This window comes from Scyliorhinus torazame, chromosome 14, assembly GCF_047496885.1.
Source record: "Scyliorhinus torazame isolate Kashiwa2021f chromosome 14, sScyTor2.1, whole genome shotgun sequence".
NCBI classification, from domain to species: domain Eukaryota; kingdom Metazoa; phylum Chordata; class Chondrichthyes; order Carcharhiniformes; family Scyliorhinidae; genus Scyliorhinus; species Scyliorhinus torazame.
This window is the reverse complement of record NC_092720.1, coordinates 76,863,708-76,891,649: the sequence shown is the minus strand read 5'-3', so window position 1 is coordinate 76,891,649 and position 27,942 is coordinate 76,863,708. Positions and strand designations below refer to the sequence as shown.

The following is a 27,942-nucleotide window of genomic DNA, read 5'->3' as shown; positions in this document are numbered from 1 at the left end:
AATGGAACTCATTCATGAATATTGCTTCAGCTGAATTGATTTCCAGCCATCCTTCATGTTATCTCCTTGAAGTGCAGCTTTGCCAGATTTAGACAAAGATGGACTGCTTTCCAAGATGCAACAAAGGCAGTAACTATTTGAGCTAAATTTCAGACTTGAGGTCAGTACAATCATTCATTGTTTAAAGACTAGAGTACAACACACAAAAATCATCTTGTCACTTTTTCTCTTGCACCATTCAGATAGGTTGCTAAATCCAATGTCAGCATATCAGGTGCCCATGATACAGCAGTTTTGATTCTCTCCACTGTCAAAGCCAATGAAAGGGAAATTGGAGGATTTAAATGGGAGGCTGTTCCAATCCTGCCTGTTTTGCGCTCTTCCTGGGGTTCAATCTTCCTTGAGGGGTAAAATGTTGATTAGTAGTAGAGTACTGTTATCGCAGGGAGGAATGCCAGCTGGCAGACATTGAAAGGTGTCTGACGCGGTGAAGCTCCATGGAAGAATTTTAAAACAATGTTTAAAATTGTCGTATCCCGATATTTCCGGTGCGTGAAGAAAATGATCAGACTCTCTACTTCATTAATCATTACATAATTTTTTTAAATGTTCATGGAATCTCCAGGTGTCATTTTAACTGTGATAATATGTGAAGGCAAGAGAGGCATACGCAGAACTGCTCTCATACTGATGCAACTAACAGCAAGATTAGCCAGAATTGTAGCTGTAGGTGAACTTTGGGTTGATTGGTTCCTCTCTTGGTTGTGAGGTTAGAGATAAATCATACGCTGAAGGATAGTCCCACACTCAAATCACACTCCATACTGAGTGAAGTGATGTCAGTAATAGCGCCCCTGTGTTAAGGCAGAGCAAAATCAACCAGGGTTCTCATTCATGACTGCTACTGAGCTGCTGCTGAAAATGTGCCCTTCCAGTTACCAAACCAAAAGATGGCAGTGATTCTCCCTGTGATTAAATAGCTCTCACTCATGAAGAATGGTCATTTGAGAGGGCTGCTGGAGTCTTAAAATAAAGAGATAGATGTAAGGAGATAATCGGCCTGTTAATGCAAATGTTTTCCCCCGTGGCCTACATACAAGAGAAATTCTAACTTTTTAATCAGGTGAGACCCATATCCAAATGCAGCAAGACCTGTACAATATCCAGGCTTGGGCTGACAAGTGGCAAATGCCAGGCAATAACCATCTCCGACAAGAGAGAATCTAACCATCACCCCTTGTCATTCAATGGCATTGCTGTCACTGAATCCCCACTATCAACATGCTGGCAGTTGCCATGGACCAGAAACAACTGGATTAGCCATATAAATACTGTGGCAGGGCAGCACGGTGGCGCAGTGGGTTAGCCCTGCTGCCTCACGGCGCCGAGGTCCCAGGTTCGATCCCGGCTCTGGGTCACTGTCCGTGTGGAGTTTGCACATTCTCCCCGTGATTGCGTGGGTTTCGCCCCCACAACCCAAGAGATGTGCAGGCTAGGTGTATTGGCCACGCTAAATTGCCCCTTAATTGGGAAAAATGAATCAGGTACTCTAAATTTATTTTTAATAAAAATAAATACTGTGGCTACAAGGGAAGATAGAGGCTAGGAATTCTCCAATGAGCAGCTCACCTCCTGGCTTCCCAAATCCTGTCCACCAGCTACAAGGCACAAATCAGAAGTGTATTGGAATGCTTTCCATTTTCCTGGATAAGTGCAGCTTCAACAACACTCAAGAAGCTCAACAACATCCAGGACAAAGCAGCTGCTTGATTAGCACCCCTTCGATAAACATTCACTCCCTAAACATTCACTCCCTCCACCATGCACCCTCAATGGCAGCAGTATGTACCATATACAAGATGCAGTGCAGGAAATCACCAGGACTCCTTTGGCAGCAGCTTCTAAACCCACGACCGCTACCACCTAGAAGGTCAAAGGCAGCAGATATATGGGAACAGCACTACCTGGAAGTTCCCCTCCAAACCACTCCGCATCCTGACTTGAAGCTATATTGCTGATCCTTCACTGTAGCTGGGTCAAAATCATGGATATCTTTAACTAACAGCACTGTGGGTGTACTTACACCACATGGACTGCAGTGGTTCAAGAAGGCAGCATCACCAGTTTCTCGAGGGCAATTAACGATGTGCAATAAATGCTGGCCTTGACAGCGACGTCCACATCTCATAAATGAATTTTAAAACGTTTTTAAAAATTTAAATTTAAATAATTATTGATCATAATAATGACACTACTGAGTCGGTCGAGTAGATAGATCTTGAGCTGTTAAATGGCAAAAATAATGAATGTGACAGTGGAGAATGTTAAGTCCGAGATCACTTGCATTATCTACAGTACCTTGTTAGCATTGCTGCCTCACAGAGCTGAGGATTAGGTTCGATCCTGGCCCTGAGTCACTGTCCGTGTGGAGTTTGCAAATTCTCCGTGTCTGCGTGGGTCTCACCCCCACAACCAAAGATGTGTAGGGTAGGTGGATTGGCTATGTTAAATTGCCCCTTAATTGGAAATATTTTTTTTAAAGTACCTACAGTTCCTTATATTTTCCCTTTGTATCCTTAGCATTTTTGTAACATACTCTTACAAATGTACCTATTCTTGGATGGGTGTCAAAAATATAACTAATATAGTAATTCCTTAAACAATTCACCGATACAAGTTTAGATACTGCTGATTTTAACTTCAAGGTGGCTTAAAAAGCTCAAGTAAAATGACTGGAAATGATCAAATATTATCATGTTTTGGGAAGATCTTGAAAACAAGTTCTTCAGTGCATTCCTTTATGTGCAAGCTGAGTGGAAACACAGAACAAAGAGGTTTAAAACGTAACTGCTGTATTTTGCAGCTTAAACTTTGGTTGCCAGCAGCACATTAATAGAGGCCAAGGAGGTGACAAATTTCATATGATGTTCAGTCAACCAATGTCATTAATTAAGCATTTTTTGTTCATGCAGTTTATTGGTGCCACTTTTGAATTGGGGAAACTAGGAAAGCTGTACCTTAATTGGAACAATCCAAATCCGAAGAATTTTTCAATTATTCAGTTTTCCTACTTGTAATTCATGTTTGCTCTTTTTCTTTTGAATACCAGAAAAGATCTGTAGCTATGGGAACAATGTTAACACCCCAGCTTTAAAAGAGGACAAGTTATCTCCAGGCTCATTTATCCCAATGTCTCCCGAGCAATTGCCCTCCATCCTCTGTAATGTTCTACTTATCCAGAATTTCTGGATCCTTTCCTGAACCTCCCCACTTATCCATAACCCTGTCCTCAGTGGCATATATTGTTTTCAGGTTTCCCATACTTAAGTTTTTAAATGCCTGATCTGTACATTAACTCCTTTATGACCCTTTTCCTCCCTGTCACTTCAACGCCTTATTTGCATATCCTGTCTCCCCATGAACCCCGTTTGCCAGGCTTTTATTCACCATCCCTCCTTGTTAACTCACAATTGGCCCTGTGTTCCATACCTAAACTCCACACTGTCATTCTGTCTGCCTCTCAACTCTCTCTTCCTTTAAAGGGCCTCTTTAAAATCCTACCCTTGACCAAACATTTGGTCACAGCTCATATCATTTTTCAGTTGGAATCTATTTTTTAAATACTCTTCTGTGAAATGCTTTGACCCGGCTTTCTGAGAGACGTTTTGATGATTATGATGAGTTTCTAATTGCAGCTTTTAACAGATGACATTGGACAGTAGTTTTGAAGCAGCCATATAATCGGCATGCTTTTCTCAAGCTTAACCGCTTTAATCTTGCTGCTAAAAAGGAGCTTATTATTTCAGGTAAATTAAGTAATCTCCTTTCTCCCTTGCGCATTGCTGCTGTGAAATGTGTTGCAATCCCTGTGGGGGAACAAGAAACCCAAATAACCAAATTTACCAAAATGGTTCCCAAAGAAGTAATTGCGAACAAGATTTCACTTCACACAACTTTTATTTCAACAAATCTGAATCAACCCAAAGTATACATGAATTAACAGGCAAATTATACTTCAAATAATGAGATTAATTTCATTTTATATAGTCTATATAACAAAGGAATGTCTCACACAACCATCGGGGTTTGCATCATTCTCTGCACATGTGGCATGATTCCGCAGTTGCACAATATGCTAAACATTGTTCGTGCAGAGAAGGTAAGAAACCTTACCTGGCCAACAGCTTTTACCTTTACATTTCACAGACCTGGCCATCATCAGTCAGCACACTTCTACCAACCCTCTCCCCCTCGGGGCAGATGATCCCAATTGTGTACCTTTACCAGAGTTTCTTTTAAACTGATCAACCAACAACACCCTGATTCACGGTTAGATTCACTTTTGGGAACACAGCTAGCGCTTTGGAGCTTCTAAGCAATTTACACAGCTTTCCAGGTTTTACTGGGTCCTATCTCCTTTTCTGCAAAAAATATAAAACTGACCTCTTCCCGTGACCTTTCCAAACATTCTTAAAATAAATTACGGATTCAAAAGTCTTTTTAAAGAAGCGACAATTTTTGCTCACTGGACTGCTTTCAGATCAATGGTCATCACCAGTGTAAGGAATGAGGAATAAGAAGTGAATGCCTTGCCTTTATTAAGGTGATATCCACCATTTTCATACTTATCATCTGGATCCATTTTTAGTTTACTCTGTCCGAAGGATAGAGAGGAAAACAAATAGAAAATGGAAAATTTAATTTAATTTTGCAAGCTTTGTATTTTGAAGTCTGAAAGTTTACTCTCTTACTTTTGCTCTCAATAGAGAAATGAGATTGTCTATACATAAAACTTGGGGGTGGGGGCAGGGGTGAAGAGACACCACAAATCGGAGTGAAAGGTGGTAGCCTTGGTCAGCTCTCTGTGCACGGAAGAGGATCTCAGTGATGGCAGCTCTATTGAAGGAGTGAATGTCCCTCTGATTTTCTGGTTGTGCGGGCGAGTTTTGGCACATTTCAAGGAAGAAGATTCTTCTTTTCTGAAGGTCATTGAACAAATTGTTTTAATGAATTCCAAATTCTTGGCATTGGCAATAATTTTGTTGTAACTGGCACATTAAAATAAAACCAAGTCCTCAAATCGTTCACCTCTAATTTTCTCCTTGTTATCGGTCATTCTCATGACATGGGTGTCGCTCGCAAGAATGTTGTTCTTGGCCATCCCTAATTGCCATGTGGTTTCATAAAATTTACTATCTTTCTAACTAGGCCACTTCAGTGAGCAGTTACGAGTCAACCATATTGATGTGGTTCTGTAGTCACAGACTGAATAATGACAACAAATTTCCTTCACAAAGGATGAAAATTAACTATTTTTGAAGGCTTCAGGATCACTTTTTACTGATGCAACCTCTTACTTCCAGATTTCTTTAGAATTGCATTCTAATTTTTCAAATGGTATTGTGGAAGCTTAACTTTAAAAACAATTGTTCAAGGGAGGTATCCATGGCAGGAATGCTGTTAGGGCACATAGCCTTTGCTGCATTCAATGCCATTTGTATCCACTGGCATCTTTGATGGGGTTCCTCATAACGAGGCGAAAATAAATTATCCACTCAACATTTCTGAAGGAAGATAGTTGTAAACACTTCCGCCTTGACTTTTGTACACATGCTAGTCTCTGACACCATCCGGAGGATTATTTAGTTGTTTCATTCCCCATCACCATTCATAATCTTGTGGCAGGACTGCAGAGCATTGCTCGAATCCATTGATTGTGGAGTCCCTTCTGCAGTTTAGCTTGCATGTAGTCCTGTGTTGCAGCTTCACCAAACTGGCACCTTATTTAGGTATGCCTACCATTACTCCTGCCATGCTATCATGCACTCCTCTTTGAATCAGGATTGGTCCTCTGGCTTGATGATAATGACAGGAGTGAGGGATATGTCAGGCCATGAGGTTACAGATTGAGGTGGAAGACAGCTCTGCTGCTTATGGCCCACATTGCCTATGCTCATTGTTGAACAAATAAATCAGTCTGAACCTGTTCAATCTGGGTGAGCGTTAGTGTCACGCAACACAATTGAGTGTGTCTGCAGTGTGAAGGGCAGCACGGTAGAATAGTGGTTAGCACAGTTGCTTCACAGCACCAGGGTCCCAGTTTCGATTCCCGACTTGGGTCACTGTCTGTGCGGAGTCTGTACGTTCTCCCCGTGTGTGCGTGGGTTTCCTCCGGGTGCCCCCGATTGGCCATGCTAAATTGCCCTTAGTGTTAAACAAGGTTGGGTGGGGTTACTGGGTTACTGGGATAGGGTGGAGGTATGGGCTTGGGTAGGGTGCTCTTTCCAAGGGCCGGTGCAGACTCGATGAGCTGAATGGCCTCCTTCTGCACTGTAGATTCTATGATTCTATGAAGATGGAATTACATCTGCATAACAACTGTGCAATGGTCCCTTATACCAATGCTGACATGCACAGATGTATTGGGTTTTTTCTCATGCTGGTTTCGCCAGCTGCCACATGCCCAGCCTGGCGGCTATGTCCTTCAAGACGTGCCAGCTCAGTTACTGGTGTTGATGGGCATTGAAGTCCCCCCACCAGCATGTATTCTGTGCTCTTGCTCCCTCAGGGTTTCTGCCAAGTGGTATTCAACATGAAAGAGTACTGATTCATCAACTGGGGGAGAACAGTAAATGACAACTTGCAAGTGGTTTGATCCAATGCCATGAGACTGCATGAGGTTCAGAGTCAATATTGAGGCCAGGGCTACTCCCTCCCAACTGTATGACACTCTGCCACCACCTTTGGGTCTGCCCTGCCAGAGGAGCTGATGGAGAGTCTGAGGCATTGTCATGTTCACTGAATCCTACCTTACAAACAATGTCAGGCTGTTACCTGACAGGTCTGTGGAACAGCTCTCCCAATTTCGGCACAAGTCCTGCGATGTTACTGAGGAGGACATTGTGGGCTCGACTGGGCAGGGTATGCCTTTGACATGTCTGTTGCCTGATTTAATTCTGGATGGTTTGCATGGCTTTATTCTTAATGGACTTTTCTATAGTGGTTTAATACTGTTACGAGTACTTCCTGTCATTTCCTTTGTTCCCATTAAAAAAAGATTATTTCATTATTTTTGGTTTGTGGACCCATAATCAGAATATGCCATTAAGGAGAAGAATGCTTGCCAGCACAGTTGTGTTCCTCGGTTTTGTATTTTGGAGAGGAGCAACCAGACTCGTTGGTGCCAAGTGTATCTTCGGAACCAGTTTTGGAGGAAGTCAGTTTGATTTTTTAACTGGCAACCGGTGGGTTGGCCAGGGACAGTGTCCTGCCTGACAACAGTCAGTGATTGGTTCCTGCATGATGCTTTCTGAGAGAACTTGGTCTAATTGATTAGACCTTGGAAGCAGAAGAACCTCTCTCTCGCATGCTCACTCTTTTTCTTTATTGTTCTGAAACCAGTGAATGCCTGGCACATCTTTGCTGTAAGCTCAAATTGATCCTGAAGCTACAGAGAAAATAGACAACCTTACCGGAGAAAATCATCTTAAGCTTAGAAGGAAGAAGTACCAAAATGAAAACTTGAACTTCTGAAATACATTAACTCGAAGTCACCCCCAGTGCATCAAACATCCTTTATCCTTATATTTTATTTTTCTCTGACGCATCTTTTCCCCTCTGTTTGTTTGTCTGTGTAGAGAGTAGGGGGTAGTTAAAAAGTGTGTGTGTGTGTAGGGGGGAGGGGGGCGGGGGGCGGAAAAGAGTGTGTTTGGGAAAGGGGAATTAGATAATCAGTTACATTTTTCTGATTATGATACTGTACATAATCAAAGGTTACTTGTGTTAAATTTACAAACCTGTTGCCTACAGTGCATTGGGCTCAGCCAAAGTCATCGGGTATTTTAAAATAACATCAATTTCACTTGTGTTGCAACTCCAGATAAGGTGGGGTTGGAATTGACCACGCACTCTCCCAAGGGGTCATGACAACACAACCAGGTAGCTTTCTCGGCCATGGTCATTTGAGAGTCAACCACTTGGGACTCGTTTGGATGAGACTGGCAGATTTACTTCCACAAAGGATATTAGTGAACCTGAGGATTTGTATAACAACCCAGTCGTTTCATGGTAACCATTACTGATAGTAGCATTCTGTTCCGGATTTAATTAACTGAATTTAAACTTCCCATCTGCTGTCTTGAAATTTGAATTTGTATTTCTGGATTATTAGTTCAGCAACAGAGCCGCTCTGCTACAGTACCCTTGAAGCATTATCTAATTTGCATGGACACAATCCAAATTTAGAATTCTGGCATTCCATTTTGCATAATTTACGAAACACCTTTAAATTCTGGCATTTACCATTAAACATTTTTTCAATCAGATCTCCGAATAAAAGCATTGTCAAGTTGGGGAACTGGGCTTTGTTGAACCAGAATAGAGAGGACTTTGCATTTCAAATAATAATCCAAATTAATGAGGCACATCAGTTTAAAGAAAACCTACAATAATAATATGGGGGATATCAATTACCCTGATATTAACCGACCAGAAGAGGTAGGTAAAGGGGGTAAGAGAATGATGTTCCCCCAATGTGTACAAGATAACTTTCTAATCTAGAATGTAAGAGGCCCAACAAGTGATAGTTCAGTACTGGACCAAGTACAATAAGTTTCCATTTTATGCAAACCACTTTAACTTGTTCTACTTTATCATTCAGTTAATGTGGCCCATATTTGAGTTTTATGACAGAAGTTTCATTTTGAATTTGTTTTGCAAGGAATCTGCCGTCGAGTTGTGTGATCTGTTGGCACCATTTTGGAGCAGCCTCCCGTTCTCCATGACCCTTACCCTTGCTACTGACCTCCTTCACTGACTCTCCCACTTGCCAGCTTTTCCGCTTGCAGCTTATCCGTGTGACCCTGCAAATTGAAGCAGCTCTTCCTGCCTCTTGCTGCTCATCTTGCAAGCCCTCACTCATAGTATGGGTTCAGGAGAGGGCGAGACAGTGAGAGGGAGGTATGGTGAGCCAGAAGGTTAGTGAGTGGCAGATGCGGTGAGTTGGAGGGTTGGGAAGTTGGAGAGTGGCGAGTGGGAGTTTTGGGCGGCAGGAGAGGCAGCGACCTGAAGAGTCGTTGAGCGAGAGAGAGGTGAGCTGGAAGGTCAACGAGTGGGAGAGGTGGTGAGCCATAGAATCATATAATCTACAGAAGGAGGTCATTTGGCCCATCAAGACTGCAACGGCCATTGGAAAAAGCACCCTACCCAAGCCAACACCTCCACCCCATCCCTAGCCCTATAACCTAGCAATTCCACCCAAACCTTTTGGACACTAAGCAATTTACCATGGCCAATCCACCTAACCTGCACATCTTTGGACTGTGGGAGAAAACCGGAGCACCCCGTGGAAACCCACGCAGACACGGGGAGAATGTGAAGACTCCTCACAGATAGTGACCCAAGCCAGGAATCGAACCTCCAAGGAGGCCCCCAGCTGCATGCCCTTTGGGTAGCATGGTGCTCTGGCACTGCTGGTACCAAATGGGGGAGGAGGTTGCGGATTCTTTTCGGGGCCTCGGAGATCGCGATGCCATTTAAAAATGGTGGCCTGATCTCTTCGGTGCAACGGGGAGTTCTGGCGAGCGGAGCTCCCCATTGTAAAAAAAACAAGTTGAGGCCCCTTAGTCAAAGCGTGTCTCGTTAAATCGCCATGTGTTTTTCGCCACTGCAAGTGCAGGGAAGCACACGGCTAAACGCGATCGCTTGGGGACTTTGTTCCATTTTGGGAAGATCACGCCCAATGTTTCTAGTTGTGGTGCAGAAGGACCTGGCTGTCCTTGTGCACAAATCACAAAGGTGGTATGCATGTGCAGAAGATAATAAGGAAGGCAAATGGGATTTTGGCATTTGTTGCGAATGGAATAGAGTATAAAAGTAGGGAAGTGCTGTTGTAACTGTGCAGGGCATTGGTGAGACCGCATCTAGATTACTGCACACAGTTTTGGTGCATTTACTTGAGGAAGACATTAAATGCATTAAGAGCCGATTCAGAGAAGGTTCACCAGGTAGAAAGGACTCATCTTCTAAAGAGAGATTGAGCAGATTATGCCTGTACGTGCTGGAGTTTAGAAGAATGAGAGGAGATCTAATTGGGGTATATAAGAGGCTAAAAGAAATTGGCAGGGGAGATGCAGAGCAGATGTTTCCCTGTGTTGAACATTCTACAGTTTGAGGCTAAGGGGTAGGAGATGTAAAACAGAAATTAGGAGGATTTACTTCACTCAAAGGATTGTTAATCTTTGGAATTCTCTACCCAGAGTTCAGTGGATGCCGGAACACGAGGCAAATTTAAGCATGACTTGGATACGTTTTTAATTAGTAGCAGGACGAAGGGTTATAGGGAGTGGGCAGCAAGATGGAGTTGAGGTTAAAATGAGATTAGCCATGATCGCAGTGAATGGCGCAGCAAGCTCAAGAGGCTGAATTGCTGACTCCTCTTGGTTCTTATGTTCGTTTGGTAGAGCAAAGCACAGGTCATCAATGTAATATGATTGATCAACATCGTGGGGGTTACCATCGGTATACTGTGTCTACAGGAGCAGGTCAGAGGATAGAAATCCTGTGGTGAGTAAGCCTGTCCACAATCTACAAGGCACAAGTCAGGAGCCTGATGGAATACTCCCGTTGCCTTGGAGAGTGCAGCTCCAACAGCATTCAAGGAGCTTGACACCATCCAGGATGAAGCAGCCTGCTTGATTGGAATACCCTCCACCAATATTCACTCCCTCCACCACCAATGCACAGTAGCAGCCATGTGTACTATCTACAAGATGCACTGCAGGAACTCACTCAGGCTCCTTAGATAGCACCTTCCAAACCCATGACCACTACCATCTAGAAGGAGAAGGGTGGCAGATCCAGGTGGTGGTGTTCCCATGTAAGTTCCCCTCCAAGTCAGTCACCATTCTGACTTGAAACTATATTGCTATTCCTTCACTGTCATTGGGTCAAAATCGTGGAACTTCTTCCATAATAGCACATGGACTGCGGCGGTTCAAGAAGGCACCATCACCTTCACAAGGGCAATTAGAGATGGGTAATAAATTCTGGCCTAGTCAGTATCGCCTACAATCTTTGAATTAATTTAAAAAAAAGATCACCTTCAGTTTTCTGTCCAAAGGCAGATCTGACCCACAGGGCCGTAACCTCCACCACGGGTGGGGTAAGGAGGAAGGTCCCAAATTCACTCCAGCCAGAAAAGAGATCGAACTCTGTGGTGTTGGCATGAATCTGATCCACACCAGCCATCTAGCCAACTGCCCCCGTCCTCCACCCCCCAGGAGTCACAGTTGTTGTGGTAACATAAACCTTTACAACTATGTTGTAATTTGGAGCTGCGAAGAGTGAGGCTCCAATCTTCTTTCCATTACGTGGTTGATCAGGAACTGTTGCACTCATAGCCGCTGTTATTGGAAGGATTTGCAAGTTGATACTCAACCTGTTAGGTCACGTTGTTAATGTACCTGCCTTGTCCATGCATTCCTAGAGTAGGACCTGAAGCGGTAGCTTTTGAATGAGAAGCAGGGATACAACCCACAGTCACAAGACCTCCCTCAATATCAGATAGTCGTCAAGGAATCAAATAGCAATTCAGATTAAATTACTTTACCAAAGAAGTTATGTGAATATCGAATTTGTTACCATAGAGACTGGTTGAAATGAATAGAATAAAGGTATTGTTATGGGCCAAGGTTTAGAGAACCCCAAAGTGTATCATGGAGTTCACCTGACCCACAACTTTTACGAGATTGTGGTATGGGGAGCACACGGCCCACTCTACAGGTGTGGTACAGCAGAAATGGAAAAGTATTTTTAAAAGCAAAACAATGTTTATTCTATGAACTCAAGTTAACCTTTTTAAAACATACAGTGAACATCTTAGCAACCATCAATTCAAATATAACCCCCAAAGACTACAACACTAAGTAATTCTTACTTTCCTTTTAACATCAATAAGACTGGAAACAAAACTTTTAACAGAAGCACATCAGGTTAAAGTCACTACTGAGAGAGCAGTTATTAGTTTTAAAGCACCAGGACCGATTTACAGTCTTTAGGTTATAGAGAGAGACTCTAATACACCTTCTGGCTGTGACTGCAGCTATGCAGCTCTGAAAACGAAACTAAAACACAGCCTGCAGCAAACAGCCTAAAACGAAAGTAAAAAGCTGACAGACAGCCCAGCACCACCCACTCTCTGACATCACTGCAGTAATAAACACCCATTTCTTAAAGGTACTCTCACTACAGATACAAATATACACACCCGTTTATAAACACCCATTTCTTAAAGGTACTCTCACTACAGATACTTATATTCACACCCATTTATAAACACCCATTTCTGAAAGATACTCTCACATGACAGTATTTAAAGGTAGGCAGGACAAGCACAAAAGGGAGAATGAAACAGAGGATTATGCTGACAGTGAGATGATAAAATATGAGAGGAGGCTTGAGTGGAGCATAAACGCTAGCATGGACTGGTTTGGCCGAATGGCCTGTTTCTGCACTATGCATCTGACACAAACATACAAAATCTAACCTGGGAGTGATTGATTGTGATGTCAATTGCCCAAAGTAGGAAAATATTCAAGCAACTCAAAGCCAAGATATTGTTAATGCTGAAAGTGTAAAACCAACAAATACTGGAAATACTTATGAGGCCTAGCTGGCAGCACCTGCGGAGAAAGAAATAGAATTAATATTTCAATTCTGTGAACTTGCATCAGAACTCAGTTTGTTGACGCCAATCTCTTTTATTTTGAATATAATGTTTTTCAGCATCTTCAATATTTTGATTTGGTGGAATTTTCTGAATAGATTTCTGTTATTCAAATTAATTTCGTCAAAATTAAGCTCTCAATGTCATCAGTGCCTGTATATCACTGAACAAATTATCTGTGCACTTAGTTTATTTCTGACAATGATTAAGGGAGCAATAATGAGCTTGTTTTCATATGTTCAGTTGTATCAAACATTGTGTTTCTTACCATTGTCTGAGAAATGTGATCAAAACTATGTTTCACTGTTCAAGGACAAGTGAAGATAGCGGATCAAGAGTGTCATATGAAAAGTTCAGACGTGCACGTGTCAAGGAAATGTCAGTATTGTAAAAAGTTTTATAAATCATCAATCATATATAATTCCTTCTCCATAAATAGCCATGTCAGTCCATGAATTCCACAAAGCTGGTGAACTGTGGAGGTAATTACTGATGGCCTGCTTTGCTGACTTCCTTTGCTATCTTTGGACTTGCAAGCCATTTTAAAACTGATGACATGCTGAGTTTGAAGGATGACTTGCTTTCTGTAGGCACTCTTGCAATACTATGACGAGGAATTTAAATGTTAGAAATTGCAGTGGGATAATGTTTAATAAGAATGCGTATTGGAGCAATTACTTATGTTCACAGGGGATTAATTAACCTTGGATATGTTGACTTTCTTGCACACTTAGTAACCTTCAGTCATTTAGAAAGATTGGCTTCATTAAGTTTGAATTTAGTGAAGCAATTGATGCACCATAGCGCTTCAAGTGAAGTAACATGAAGTAGGGAACATTTTCCTTCAGAGCTTTGAATCCTAATCACATACCAACCTTTAAAGTTTGGAATGTTATCACTGAGTTGCATTATTCAGTGCTGCATTTTCAAAATCTAGGATCAGGCCTTAAATATTTGCATATTTTTATGTATTCTCCCTGTACTGCAGTACTCACACTTTAATAGGAAGATATTTAAAACATTTTATACAGCGGGTTTGAAGTGACCTACATCACATGGCTTTCTTATCTTCCTCGTAATGTTGATCTAGGATTGGAGATCATAAGAGAATAGGCACGGTGAGGTATTTTTTAATTAGCAAGAATTTGTTTTGTTAAACTGTGGCACAATAAAGTAGGACTTGCATTTCTATAGTGCCTTTTGCAATTTCATGACTTCATCACAGACTTCATCAGTAAGTGTGTAGTAGATTGCGCACCAAAGAATGTAGACGTGTGTTCCCCAAGCAGAAAGCATGGTTTAACCGGGAGATTCACTCCCTACTGAAGACCAGATCTGAGGCATTCTAGGTGCATCCTCCACAAAGCCATCAGGGATGCCAAGAGACAAATACCAGCCTAAGCTTAGAGTCACAGACTAATGACAAGGACTCTCATTGGCTGTAGCAAGGCTTAAACAACATAATGGGCTATGAAGCAAAGCCGAGTGGAGTCTCCGGTAACAACACGCCTCTCCCCGATGCACTCAATGCATTCGATGTTCGGTTCGAGCAGGATACAAACAAACTGTTGTCAAGTGCCCCAACAGCCCCAGACACACCCATATCTACCTACATGGCTTTCAAAGTTATATTGGACTGCTTGAAAGAGAACCCTCGGAAAGCAATGGGTCCTGAAAGAGTTCCTGGTCATGCACTCAGATCCTGCATGGACCAACTGACTGGTGCGGTGTCCATGGATATCTTCAACCTGTTCCTACTCCGTTCCGAGGTTCCAACCTGCTTCAAGAAGACCACCATCATACCGGTGCTCAAGAAGTACCAGGCAACATTCCTCAACGACTACCGCCTTGCCATTTGGCATTATGAAGTGCTTCGAGAGGTTGGTCATGAGGCACATCAACTCCATACGCCCAGAATGCCTTGCAATTTGCATGCCGCCACAACCTGTCCACAGCAGATGCCATCTCCGTGGCCCTGCACTGGAGCATCTCGACAACAAGGACTCCTACGGCAGACTCGTATTCATTGACTACAGCTCTGCCTTCAACATCATAATCCTAGCTAAGCTTCTATCAAAACCCCAAAACCTAGGACTTGGCTCCTCCCTCCGCAACTGGATCCTCGACTTCCTGACCCATAGATCACAATAAGTAAGGATAAATACCTCCTCCATGATAACCCTCAATACCAGGGCCCCGCAAGACTGTGTACTTAGCCCCCTACTATACTCCCAATACTCCGGGGACTGTGTCGCAAAATTTGGCTCCAACTCCATATACAAATTTGCTGATGACACGACCGCAGTGGGTCCGATCTCGAACAATGAGGTGGAGATGGTTGACAGCTTCAAATTCCTAGTTGTGCACACATCACCAACAATCTGCCTTGGTCCACCCATGCTGACGCTACCACCAAGAAAGCACAACAGCGCCAATACTTTCTCAGGAAACTAAGGAAATTCAGCATGTCCACAATGCCTTTCACCAATTTTTACAGATGCACCATAGAAAGCATCCTATCTGGCTGCATCACAGCCTGGTATGGCAACTACGCAGCCCAAGACTGTAAGAAACTCCCGAGAGTGGTGAGCACCAACCACCCAGTCCACCTCCCATCCATTGACTCTGTCTACCCTCCCACTGTCTTGGGAAAGCGGGCTGCATAATCAAAGACCCTCCCACCCGGGTTATTCTCTCTTCCAACGTCTCCCATCAGGAGATACGAAGGACTTAGAACACGCACTAAAAGATTCAAAAACAGCTTCTTCCCCGCTGTTACCAGACTCCTGAATGACCCGCCTTATGGACTGAACTAATCTTTCCACGCATCTTCTCTACTGAGTAGTACCACACTCCGTATGTTTCTGTCGATGTCTATGTATTTGCATTGTGGATCTATCATATGTCCGATGTTTTTTCTGTATGGAATGATCTGTCTGGACTATACGCAGAACAATACTTTCCCTGAACCTCAGTACATGTGACAGTGAACCCACATCCAAATGATGTCCCAGTGAAGTACTTTTGAAGTTGTAATGTAGGAGATATGAGACATATCTATTTCAGAGAAGCACTATAATATTGCTCAAAAAAAGGAAGGCAGCAATATACACGAGCATTAGGATAGGTAGCAATGTGGCTGAGATATTGCCTGAGCCACAATTTTTAAGCTGTTTGAAAACCTTTGTCTTTAATGCTGGCTTACAAGAAAAATACAAATCGATTTTTTTCAACCATGTTGCTTGCTGCTCTGACCAATCTTCTTTGAAAGAAGTGAGCTTTATCACTGTTTGACTTTCATTGACTTCTCACGTTCATTGCTGAACAAAAAAAAACAAGCTGACATTTTCAGTTTTATTTTGATTAGAGTGAAACCAGCAGAATGTACAGATACTCCTGTAGAGATTTAACTGATGTTTAAGTAGTAAGAATTCAAACTGCAGTGCCCAAGGAGATCAGGTTTCTACATTTTTTCTTTTGCTCACGCCCTATGTCTATCGCTGATTACAGATTTTTTGTTCTGAAGTTGTAATGCTGAATTGCCTTTTTCAGTTTATGGTGGAGCCTTTTCCATTCGATTTGAAAGGCCAAGAGCTTCTTAATTGCAGCTCGCTGAGGAGTGCGGAGGCAGGGGGGCTGGTGTTGAGTTGTTTCACCTGCAATTGCACCCCAGGCAAAGTCACTGCCATTCCTGCCTGAGCCTGTCAAAGTCACAGTCTCGTTGACCGTTTTTGCTTCAGGGTCACAATCCAAGCTGCAGCATTAGCCAACCAGTTATGCAGGTCTGCAATCCAAGTATGAGATGGGCTCTTCGCCAATTACTTCATATAATTTCCCAACGATGATTCGCAGCAAGAAGATGGAGCTCTGGGCCAGAATTGCAGACTTCCTCCAGACTGAAGGGCATCACCACGTGGATGTGCACAGTCTTACCTGCTCCAGAAAGAGAACCTGGCAACTACATGAATAGGATGGGATTTCACTGAATCAGCATCCAGCTGGTATGTGAGTACATGCAGTGAATCATATGTGCCTATGCTAGGTTTCTTGGTAGCTGTCATGATATTGTACTTGTTAAGTAATGGGTTAAGAGTTAAGTAATGCATAAAGAGACATTGCAATTAGTTACCTCATTTACGTTAAGTAGCCAATGATTGGCACTGATATGTAAAGGGGCTTCAGGTGGCCCTTGTGTCAGGTGGTGTGTTGTTGGAGTTTTGTGCAGAGGCTGTGGAAGTGAAATAAATGGTGTTTGGTGAAAAGGAACAGGATTTTTGACTCTTCATACAACGGTAACTAAAACGTATAACAATGGTAGCAGAGGATGGTGGCTGTGCAAATGTGAAGGTTTGAAAGATACAACTTTTCCTGATCAAACAAAGGAGTGAGTGAGAAGGAAAAAAAAAAAAGATACATGGCTGAACCCAGGATAAAGATGGCTGGATATGACTATCCCCCCTTATTTTCTGAAAGGGAATCGTACGACCAATGGAGAAGTGCAGTAGTTATGTGGAAGAAGGTAACTGCCTTGTGAAAGAGAAAACAAGGTATGGCATTGGCTCTTTCTCTACCTTATGACTATAAAATCCGAAACAAAGTGCTTTCTGAGCTGGAATTGGAAGTATTAGACTCAGAAGAAGGTCTGGGGACTCTATTACAACATATGGATAAGATTTACAAGAATGATGACTTGTTAAGTGCGTATGAAGTATGGTTGGAATTTGCTAAGTTCTGGAAAATAGAGGAATTCTCCATGGAAGACTATATAATGGAACTTGGCAGACTATATAAAAGGCTGCAGAAAAACAACCTGGAATTTCCACAGTCTGTGTTGGCCTTTAAATTACTTGACTGTGCTAGAGTGAGCAACATGGATAGGCTCCTGGTTTTGACAGGAGTTCAGTTTATGGATGAGGATACCTTATTCGATCAGATGACAAAAGCTTTAAAGAAGTTTCTGGGGAAACATTTGATTCTGATGGCTCTGATGACTCAAATAGGTCAGCCTGCTATAAACCAGAATATGGAAGATACACTACTAACAGGATGGCGAAATTGTACTGCTACGAACAGGGCCCAAGACTATAGAAGGAGATCGAGACAAGGAAATTATGAAGGCAGAAACCCAGTTAGAACTTACAATAGGAAGATGAACCCCAGAAATGCACGGGGCATGATAAATCGATGTTTTCGATGTGACTCTCAGTACCATTATGTCTTCAGCTGTCCAAAACATTATGATAGAGTGTTTGAAGCGACACATGACACTGAAGAGTCAGAAGAGGAAAAATATAGTGTTCAGAGAGAAGACATTGTCCTACTAACAAGCAGTTTTACACCGGTAATGAGGGTGTTGGTTGCAGAATCCTTCAATTGTGCTGTATTGGACAGTGGCTGCGCATCTACTGTGTGTGGAATTGACTGGTTAAAATGTTACCTGGACTCCTTGAATGCTGAAAGTCGTAACAAGGTTAAGGAATTTGAAAGTTCCACAAGTTTCAGGTTTGGGGATGATAATACTCTGAAGTCGCTGAAAAGAGTGGTGATCCCTTGCAATATTGACAGAGTGAATCATTTCATTAGCACGGATGTTATACCAAGTGAGATACCTTTGCTTCTGAGCAGACCGTCGATGAAGAAAGCACACATGAAACTGGATATGGAACAGAATAAGGCAACAGTTTTTGGAAAGATGGTGGACTTACAATTTACACAGTCGGGACACTATTGTATTCCATTACTGACAAATAATATTTTAAGTAGAGTGGTTAAGGATGTGTTAATGGCAGTTGAAAATCAGGGCTGGTTTAGCACACTGGGCTAAATCGCTGGCTTTTAAAGCAGACCAAGGCAGGCCAGTAGCACGGTTCAATTCCCGTACCAGCCTCCCCGAACAGGCGCCGGAATGTGGTGACTAGGGGCTTTTCACAGTAACTTCATTTGAAGCCTACTTGTGACAATAAGCGATTTTCATTTTTTTTCAAAATGGGACTTTCGCTGATAAAAAGCTTGTTGTATTAAAACTGCATAGGCAGTTTGCACATCCGTCTCCTTGGAGGCTGAAAAATGTATTAAAGGATGCAGGGGTAAGGGATGAAGACTATACTCAACTGATTGAACGGGTTAGTGATTGCTGTGAAGTTTGTAGGAAGTACAGAAGGACACCAGCACGACCGATAGTAACCCTACCTTTGGCCAGGGATTTTAACGACATTGTGGCTGTGGACCTGAAGATCTGGGATAAGGCCAGTTTTCCGAAAGGAAAACTACCAAAAGTTGGTACAAAGGTGACATACTTGCCTGAAGGGCCTAGTCAATGGAAGGATGCAACTGTTATTAGAGCAGGGAAGGCCACTGGAAAGTATAAACATTGGTTGAATATACAGCATTCAGGGGAGGGAGTTAAGACAATGGATTGGGAACACAAAGTTCAAAAATGGAGGTCACAGAAACACAGTGCCAGTTCAGATAGTAGAACATAGAACGATACAGCGCAGTACAGGCCCTTCGGCCCACGATGTTGCACCGAAACAAAAGCCTTATCATCCATATGCCCTTATCATCCATATGCTTATCCAATAAACTTTTAAATGCCCTCAATGTTGGCGAGTTCACTACTGTTGCAGGTAGGGCATTCCACGGCCTCACCACTCTTTGCGTAAAGAACCTACCTCTGACCTCTGTCCTATATCTATTACCCCTCAGTTTAAAGCTATGTCCCCTCGTGCCAGCTATTTCCATCCGCGGGAGAAGGCTCTCACTGTCCACCCTATCTAACCCCCTGATCATTTTGTATGCCTCTATTAAGTCTCCTCTTAACCTTCTTCTCTCCAACGAAAACAACCTCAAGCCCATCAGCCTTTCCTCATAAGATTTTCCCTCCATACCAGGCAACATCCTGGTAAATCTCCTCTGCACCCGCTCCAAAGCCTCCACGTCCTTCCTATAATGCGGTGACCAGAACTGTACGCAATATTCCAAATGCGGCCGTACCAGAGTTTTGTACAGCTGCAACATGACCTCCTGACTCCGGAACTCAATCCCTCTACCAATAAAGGCCAACACTCCATAGGCCTTCTTCACAACCCTATCAACCTGGGTGGCAACTTTCAGGGATCTATGTACATGGACACCTAGATCCCTCTGCTCATCCACACTTCCAAGAACTTTGCCATTAGCCAAATATTCCGCATTCCTGTTATTCCTTCCAAAGTGAATCACCTCACACTTCTCTACATTAAACTCCATTTGCCACCTCTCAGCCCAGCTCTGCAGCTTATCTATGTAGTTACCAGGCGGGAGAGGGGACGGAGTTTATCAAGGTCTCGGAACATGAGTAAAACTACGAATACTAATAGGAGTAGAAGCCCACATGTACGTGAGATTTTGGTGTATTCCAATAAATTATACGAAAAGTTATCAAAGATGCTAAACAGCAAGAACTGCATAGTTGGAGTGAATTTGGGGTATACACGGAAGTACCGGATAGGGGACAAAGAACTCTATCTCACAGATGGATTTGCACGGAAAAGGTTCTTCTGGATGGAACTTTTGAGGCAAAGGCCAGGCTTGTGGCAAGGGGATTTGAAGAAAGCTTAGAAGATCAGGATTTAAGGGTAGATTCACCAACAGCAGGAAAAGTTAATTTTAAATATCTTCTTTTAGCCACAAAGGCATGGGAATGCAAATCTATAGATATGAAGGCTGCCTTCTTGCAGGGGCATCAGCTCCAGAGAGCCATTTTTCTCCGTCCTCCTAAAGAAGCAGCTAAAACAGAAGGGGTGTTCTGGAAGTTGAACAAATGTGTATGTGGTTTAAATGTTGCATCTAGAGTCTGGTATTTTTCGGTAAGGTCAGTTTTGTTAAAGTTAGGCTGTTACCAGTTGAAAGTATATCCGGTAATGTTTTACTGGCACTCTAAAGGGACCTTTCTGGCATCTTTATGATGCATGTCAAATAATTTTTGTGGGGTGGGACTAGTGATTTTGAAGCTTTTGTAATCTCTGGTTTGAGGAAAGAATTCAGGGTCGGAAATCAGGCTTCCGGTGCATTTAAATATATTGGACTGGAAATCGGACAGACTACGTTAGGGGCAACTTTACGTCAGCAATCTTATTTGGAAAGCATCAGCCCAATAGCAATTAGTCGTGGCCGGGTTTTCACAAAAAGATGCAAGGTTTCAAAGATGGAAAAAGAGCAACTGTAAAGTTTAATTGAGCAACTGAATTGGTTAGATAGACAGACTAGACCGGACGTGAGTTTTGATGTCTTCGAGTTGAGTACAAAAATGAATGATCCCAAATTGGAAGACATAATAAGAGCAAATAAAGCGTTTGGCTAAACTAAAAAAAAATGCAGGAGTGTGTTTTGAGGTTCCAGATTTTAGGTGACCGTAGGCACTTGAAATTCATAGTTTATAGTGATGCGTCCTATGCAACTCAAGCACAGGAGGTTTTATAATTTTCCTTTGGGGAACAATGGTAAATGTTGTCGTCTTGTGTGGGAAACAAAGAAAATAAGGAAAGTGGTCGAAAGCACTTTGGCTACTGAGACGTTAAGCTTTGTAGAGATGGTGGATATGGCCTTTTATATATCTCAGATATTGACAGAAATGTAACTTTTGGATATTGTTAATGAAGGGCACCTGTTTCTGTGATTTTTTTTTTTCTCTTCCAAAAAAACAAAATTTGAAAAAAAAAGGGGGGGAAATTGCATATGTGTTTTTGAGTTTCTTTAAATTTTGTTTTCACCTCATTATTTTTTTCTCCAAGGAAGGGGAGACTGTTAAGTAATGGGTTAAGAGTTAAGTAATGCATTAAGAGACATTGCAATTAGTTGTCTCATTTATGTTAAGTATCCAATGATTGACACTGATATGCAAAGGGGCTTCAGGTGGCCCTTGTGTCAGGTGGTGTGTTGTTGGAGTTTTGTGCAGAGGCTGTGGAAGTGAAATAAATGGTGTTTGGTGAAAAGAAACAGGACTTCTGACTCTTCATACCATGGTAACTAAAACGTATAACAATACTGGTCCTCAATCCCCTCTTTTTCTGACCCTGAGTATAGGGTCAAAGGCCAACTGTTTTGAGACGGGCCATCTTCTCCAGACCTGAGCATTGATTCAGACATGAAGTACAGTCAATTTAGTTCCTGCACTGAGTCCTGATAAAACAGATCATGCTGGACACCACCCCACAGACCGACACTGAACTCCGGTCCTTTTTGGGTCTTGTTAATTATTATGGCAAGTATCGCAAATCTGGCTCGATGTTGGTCCCATTGCATGTGTTGTTGCGGAAAGACCAGAAATGGTGCTGGGCGTTACTCAGGATGAGGCATTCATGGCCGTAAAGAGACGCCTATCTTTCAAACAATTCTTGACACCTTCTTGACTTCGTTCAGAAGTTCTCCGAGCTGTTTTTGGAGGATGTAGTAATATTGTGGGGTACTCAGGTGGTCATTTCCCCACAGGGACAGGAGGTCTTATTGCAGGATTTGCAGGCTGGCCATCTGGGGGCTTCAACAATGAAAATGTTGGCACTGTTTGGTGGCCGGGTATCGATGGGGACATTGAGTGAATGGTACAAAACTGACCAGCGCGCTGGGAATTTCAAAATTTGCTGTCGGCAGTTCTTCTCCACCCATGGGAATGGCCGGGTCATCCATTGATTCACCTCCATGCGGATTTTGCGAGACCATTCATGGGCTCCATGTGTTTAATAATTGTGGAAGCCCACTCGCAAGTGTCAGGAAGTTTTCACAACGTCCAGGGCTATTATCAAAAAGCTTGGATCTTTTTGTACACAAAGATCCCCGGAGGTGCTTTCACCAGCGAGGAGTTTGCCATTTTTAAGTGACGTAATGGCATTCAGAACCTTCATCTAATGGACTATCATCCTTCATCCAATGGACTGGCAGAGAAGGCTATCCAAACTTTTAAACAAGGTTTGAAAAAGCAGTTGACTGGCTCTATGAACCCACACTTGGCGTGCTTCTTATTCAATTACTGTACGGTGCCGCATGTGACTACCGGGATTGCTCCAGCAGAACTCTTAATGGGACGGTGACTCCAGACTCGGTTGAGTCTTACTCTTCCAAACCGTTGGGCAACGGTTGAGTGACCTCAGAAGTCACAGAAGAATTCTGGGACATTGGGGCGAATGTTCCCCGCCGGGGCCACCGTTTATGCATGGAATGTTGGCGATGGCATGCTGTAGCTCCCGAGAGTAGTACTGGACCAGACTGGCCTGATCCCGTGGAGGGTCTGAGTCCAGGGAAAGATCCTTAAGCATGTGGACCATTTGACCAGGCATTAGGTCACCTGTCGGAACGTTCCACCGGCGGTAGTACCGCTGTCACCGCAGCATGAACCACCCCTTGCGTTGGTGGCTAGCCACGTCCGGACCAGCAAGTGTGCTATGAATCAGGCTACAATATGGATGCAGAGGTATCCGTGCCGGCAGACGACAGTGTGTCCGGCACCAAGGCCCCTATGGTTCCTCTTTGGTGATTTGCCAGGAAGCGGCATGCAGCGACCCGTTATACTTAAGAAACACCGCAAGTGGATGCTCAGCCACTGGCTAAGGGGCACAGAAGGCCTCTGCCCATGGCAGTTGATGGGGGACTTTGGTCCTCATGGGGGTTATAATCCCTCCCCCTACAGAGTCCAACTGTTATAACCCCATGAGGAGCATTGGGAAACCATCATTGATCCCTCTGTTGGTCTCTTGGATGATGAGCTCCCGAGTAGGGGGCAGAGGACAACCACCTGTGGCTTGTTAAGGCAGGAGATAAAAACTGGCCAACTCAAAGGACAAAGAACAAAGAAATGTACAGCACAGGAACAGGCCCTTCGGCCCTCCAAGCCCGTGCCGACCATGCTGCCCGACTAAATTACAATCTTCTACACTTCCTGGGTCCGTATCCCTCTATTCCCATCCTATTCATGTATTTGTCAAGATGCCCCTTAAATGTCACTATCGTCCCTGCTTCCACCACCTCCTCCGGTAGCGAGTTCCAGGCACCCACTACCCTCTGCATAAAAAACTTGCCTCGTACATCTACTCTAAACCTTGCCCCTCTCACCTTAAACCTATGCCCCCTAGTAATTGACCCCTCTACCCTGGGGAAAAGCCTCTGACTATCCACTCTGTCTCTGCCCCTCATAATTTTGTAGACCTCTATCAGGTCTCCCCTCAACCTCCTTCGTTCCAGTGAGAACAAACCTAGTTTATTCAACCGCTCCTCATAGCTAATGCCCTCCATACCAGGCAACATTCTGGTAAATGTCTTCTGCACCCTCTCTAAAGCCTCCACATCCTTCTGGTAGTGTGGCGACCAGAATTGAACACTATACTCCAAGTGTGGCCTAACTAAGGTTCTATACAGCTGCAACATGACTTGCCAATTCTTATACTCAATGTCCCGGCCAATGAAGGCAAGCATGCCGTATCTGACTCAGGGCCTGATCAGATCTATCCTCCCAGTGAAGTCCGCACTGGCAGTGAAATGCTGTGCTATGTGTGTAATTCTAAATAAGCTCACCTTTATTAACAACAGCTTCCTTTTCAGTTACTATACTAAAAAAAGTCAGCAGTTTAAATGACCTGTAAGATTTTTAGATTATATAAAAAATCATCAATGATGTCGCAGAGCTTTTTTAAAAATGTGCCCAAATAGGAGGATAGGATTGTCGATTTATCTTTCATTCTTTTTTAGAGGAAAGTTGCACACCTGAAATGTCATTAACTTGGCCTTGTGGATGCTCATTGAATACTGCGTGTCCTGCATTTTCTATTTTTCTTTCGGATTTCTTTCGGATTAAACCTTCTATATCTGATTCGAGCTTTATTTCACCACTGGGTTTTAATTTTGAGAGTAACATGTGAAGAGGAAAGAAATCTTCAGTTAACAGTTGACATAAACAGTTTTCCATATTCATAATTATTGGTGAAGCGATAACTTTACTTGATGGGGATAACTAGCTAACATCCAACCAAGCCATTTAACTCAAAATACTTTGTTCTGGTTGATATATGTTGCTTTTCAAGTGCAGGCCCTGCTACTGTTATCAAGTTTTGTTTTGTTGTGTTTGTGACCTGGAAACAGATAAGACATTTTTTTGAGGACAGCACAAGTGATCATAGAATTTACAGTGCAGAAGGAGGCCATTTGGCCCATCGAGTCTGCACCGGCTCTTGGAAAGAACACCCTACCCAAGCCCACACCTCCACCCTATCCCCATAACCCAGCAACCCCACCCAACAGTAAGGGCAATTTTGGACACTAAGGGCAATTTAGCACAGCCAATCCACCTAACCTGCACATCTTTGGGCTGTGGGAGTAAACCGGAGCACCCGGAGGAAACCGACGCACACACACGGAGAACGTGCAGACTCCACACAGACAGTGACCCAAGCCAGGAATCGAACCTGGGATCCTGGAGCTGTGAAGTAATTGTGCTAACCATTATGCTACTGTGCTATTATTGTTATGGTTGGTTATTGTGCTGGTTATTGTGTTGGTTATTGTGCTATGTATGGTTATTGTGCTGTTCAATGATTTGTGAACAATAAATCCAGACAATAACAATTCCTTTATTCTTTCACAAGGTGTGAACATTGCAGACAAGGCCAACTTTTGTTGTCCATCTCTAATTGTCCTAAAGAAGGGGGTAGTGAACTGCCTTCTGAAACTGTACCAGTCCATGTGGCATAGGTACAGCCAGAGCATTGTTGGGAAGGGAGTTCCAGGAATTTGGCCCAGCGACAGTGAAGGGACAGCAATATAGCTCCCAAGTATATTGGGAGTCTTGGAGGGGAACTTGCAGGTGATGGTGTTCCCACGCGTCAGCTGCCCTTGTTCTTCTATATTAAATGGGTCACTAGACTTGCAAAATGCTGTCAAAGAAACCCTTGTGACTTGCTGCAGTGCTTCTTGTGTATACATTACCTGTACTGTGCACAGGTGGAGAGAATGGATCTTTAATGCAGTGGATGGGATGCCACTCAAGCAGGCTGCTTTGTCCTGGATAATATCAAACCTTGTGTGTGTTGTTGGAGATGCGCTTATCTCGCCAAGTGGAGAATATTCCTTCATGGTCCTGACTTACGTCTTGTAGAAGGGACAGGCTTTTGGGAGCCAGGAGGTGAGCTACTCACCACAGGATTCCTAGCCTCTGACCTGATGTTGTAGCCACAGTATTTATATGGCTGGTCTTGTTAATTTTCAGTCAGTGGTAACCCCCAGAATGGTGGGGAATTTGCTGATGTTAATAACATTGAATGTCATGGGGAGATGGTTAGATTCTCTTTTGTTGGAGATCAATAATAATTATTAGTGTCGCAAGTAGGCGTACATTAATACTGCAATGAAGATACAATGAAAAGCCCCTAGTCGCCACACTCCAGCGCTTGTTCAGGTACAATGAGGGAGAATTCAGAATATCCAATTCATCTAATAGCACGTCTTTCGGGACTTGTGGGAGGAAATCGGAGCACCCGGAGGAAACCCACGCAGCCACTTGGAGTATGTGCAGACTCCTCACAATGATCGAAGCCGGGATTCAAACCAGGGGTCCCTGGCGCTGTGAAGCAACAGTGCTAACCACTGTGCTACTGTACTGGCAACGCTACCGTGCCGTCCATTGATCATTGCCTTGAGGTTGTGTAGCATGAATGTTACTTGCAACTTAGGAGCCCAAACCCGAATGTTATCCATGACTTGCTGGATGGTGGGCAAGGACGGATTCGGATTCTGAGAAATCGTGAATGTACTGAATGTTTTACAATCATCATTGAACATCCCCACTTCTGACCTAATAATGGAGAAAAGGTCATTGATAAAATGGTGATAGTTAGACCTAGATGCTACCCTGAGGAACTCCTGCAGTAATGTCCTGAAATGGAAATGAATTGCCTCCAATACACAATCATTTTCCTTTGGGCAAGGTATAAGTCCAACCAGTGAAGAGTTCCCCTGATTCCCATTGACTTGCAATTTTCTGGGCTCACTGATGCCACAGTCAAATGCTATCTTGTTGTCAAGGACAGTCTTTCTTGCCTCAACCCTGGAATTCTGTTCTTTTGTCCATATTTGGACCAAGACTATAATTAAGTGAGGAGCTGAGTGCCCCTGGCAGAATTGAAATTGAGCATCAGTGAACAGGTTGATGTTGATGATGTTTAATTGTCACTTAATAACTGTCAATGAGACTTCCGGGTGCGGCTGTGCAGAGCAAGGTCGCATGTTCGGTAGCTCCCACTTGGAACGGACTTTTGGGCTCTTTACAAGGCCCCCACGGCATTTGTTTGACATTTCCCGGTGTGGGAAGAAGACTGCAACATTCCCCTGACAGTGTCCCCCAGGAATGGTATGTCTCTTGGTTACCAGACCCGGTAGAAACAGTAAAAGATTTGGCTGTAACTGCAGGATAAACAAAGCCTCTTCCAGCATGCAGGCGGGGGAAGGGCAAGCTTAAAGCTGCAAGCTGACTTGAGGGCCTTTATTAAAGGTGAATTCTAGCAGCAGAGGGAACAACTGTGAAAAAATCTACCAAGGCCATTGAAGAAGCAGGGATGAGGCATCCGGTGGCGGCCATGGAGGAGTAGGTCGCGCATTCGGCAGCTCCCGTCTGGAACAGACTCTCAGACCTTTTTCAGGAGTTTCCACAGACTTTTTGGGGCAGATTGGTGAAGCAAACACTGCCAAAAGGATTCCCTCTCGAGACTTCCGGTTGCGGCTGTGCGGAGCTAAGTCGCATATTCGGTGGCTCCCGCAAAAACGGACTTTTGGGCTCTTTTCAGGGCCCCAAGGGCACTTTTTCGACGTTTCCCGGTGTGGGAAGGAGTTAATAATAGCTCCCCGTCAGTATATGGCTTTAACTAGGAGCGGGGCGACAGAAAAGGTGGTGGTGGACCAGAAGAAGGGAAGGAAGAAGGACAAAATGGCGGCGGGCAGAGACCAGGCAGCATGGAGGCAGTGGGCGGAGGAGCAACAGGAGGGTATCCAGTGCTGCCTCAGAGAGATTAAAACGGACCTGCTAGAGCCAATGAAGACTTCTATTGATAAGCTGCTGGAGACACAGACGGCCCAGGGGGTGGCGATCCGAGAGGCTCGACAAAAGATCTCTGACAATGAGGACGAGATCGTAGGCCTGCGGTCAAGGTGGAGGCGCACGAGGCTCTCCACAAGAAATGGCAGGAGCGGTTCGAGGAGATGGA

General features: G+C 43.6%; 1 protein-coding gene across 4 annotated transcripts in view; it reads left to right on the top strand.

The window, feature by feature from the left end:
- Nucleotides 1-27,942, top strand: part of LOC140389824 (inactive N-acetylated-alpha-linked acidic dipeptidase-like protein 2) — a 1,491,575-nt gene that overhangs the window by 317,770 nt on the left and 1,145,863 nt on the right. The window contains exon 1 of one of the 4 annotated variants that reach the window (XM_072474376.1): nt 16,616-16,725. The exons of the other annotated variants lie outside the window; for them this stretch is intronic. The gene's annotated coding sequence lies outside the window, so the exon portion shown is untranslated. Of the gene's footprint in view, nt 1-16,615; nt 16,726-27,942 lie in introns of those variants that run through there. 4 annotated transcript variants of the gene reach the window in all.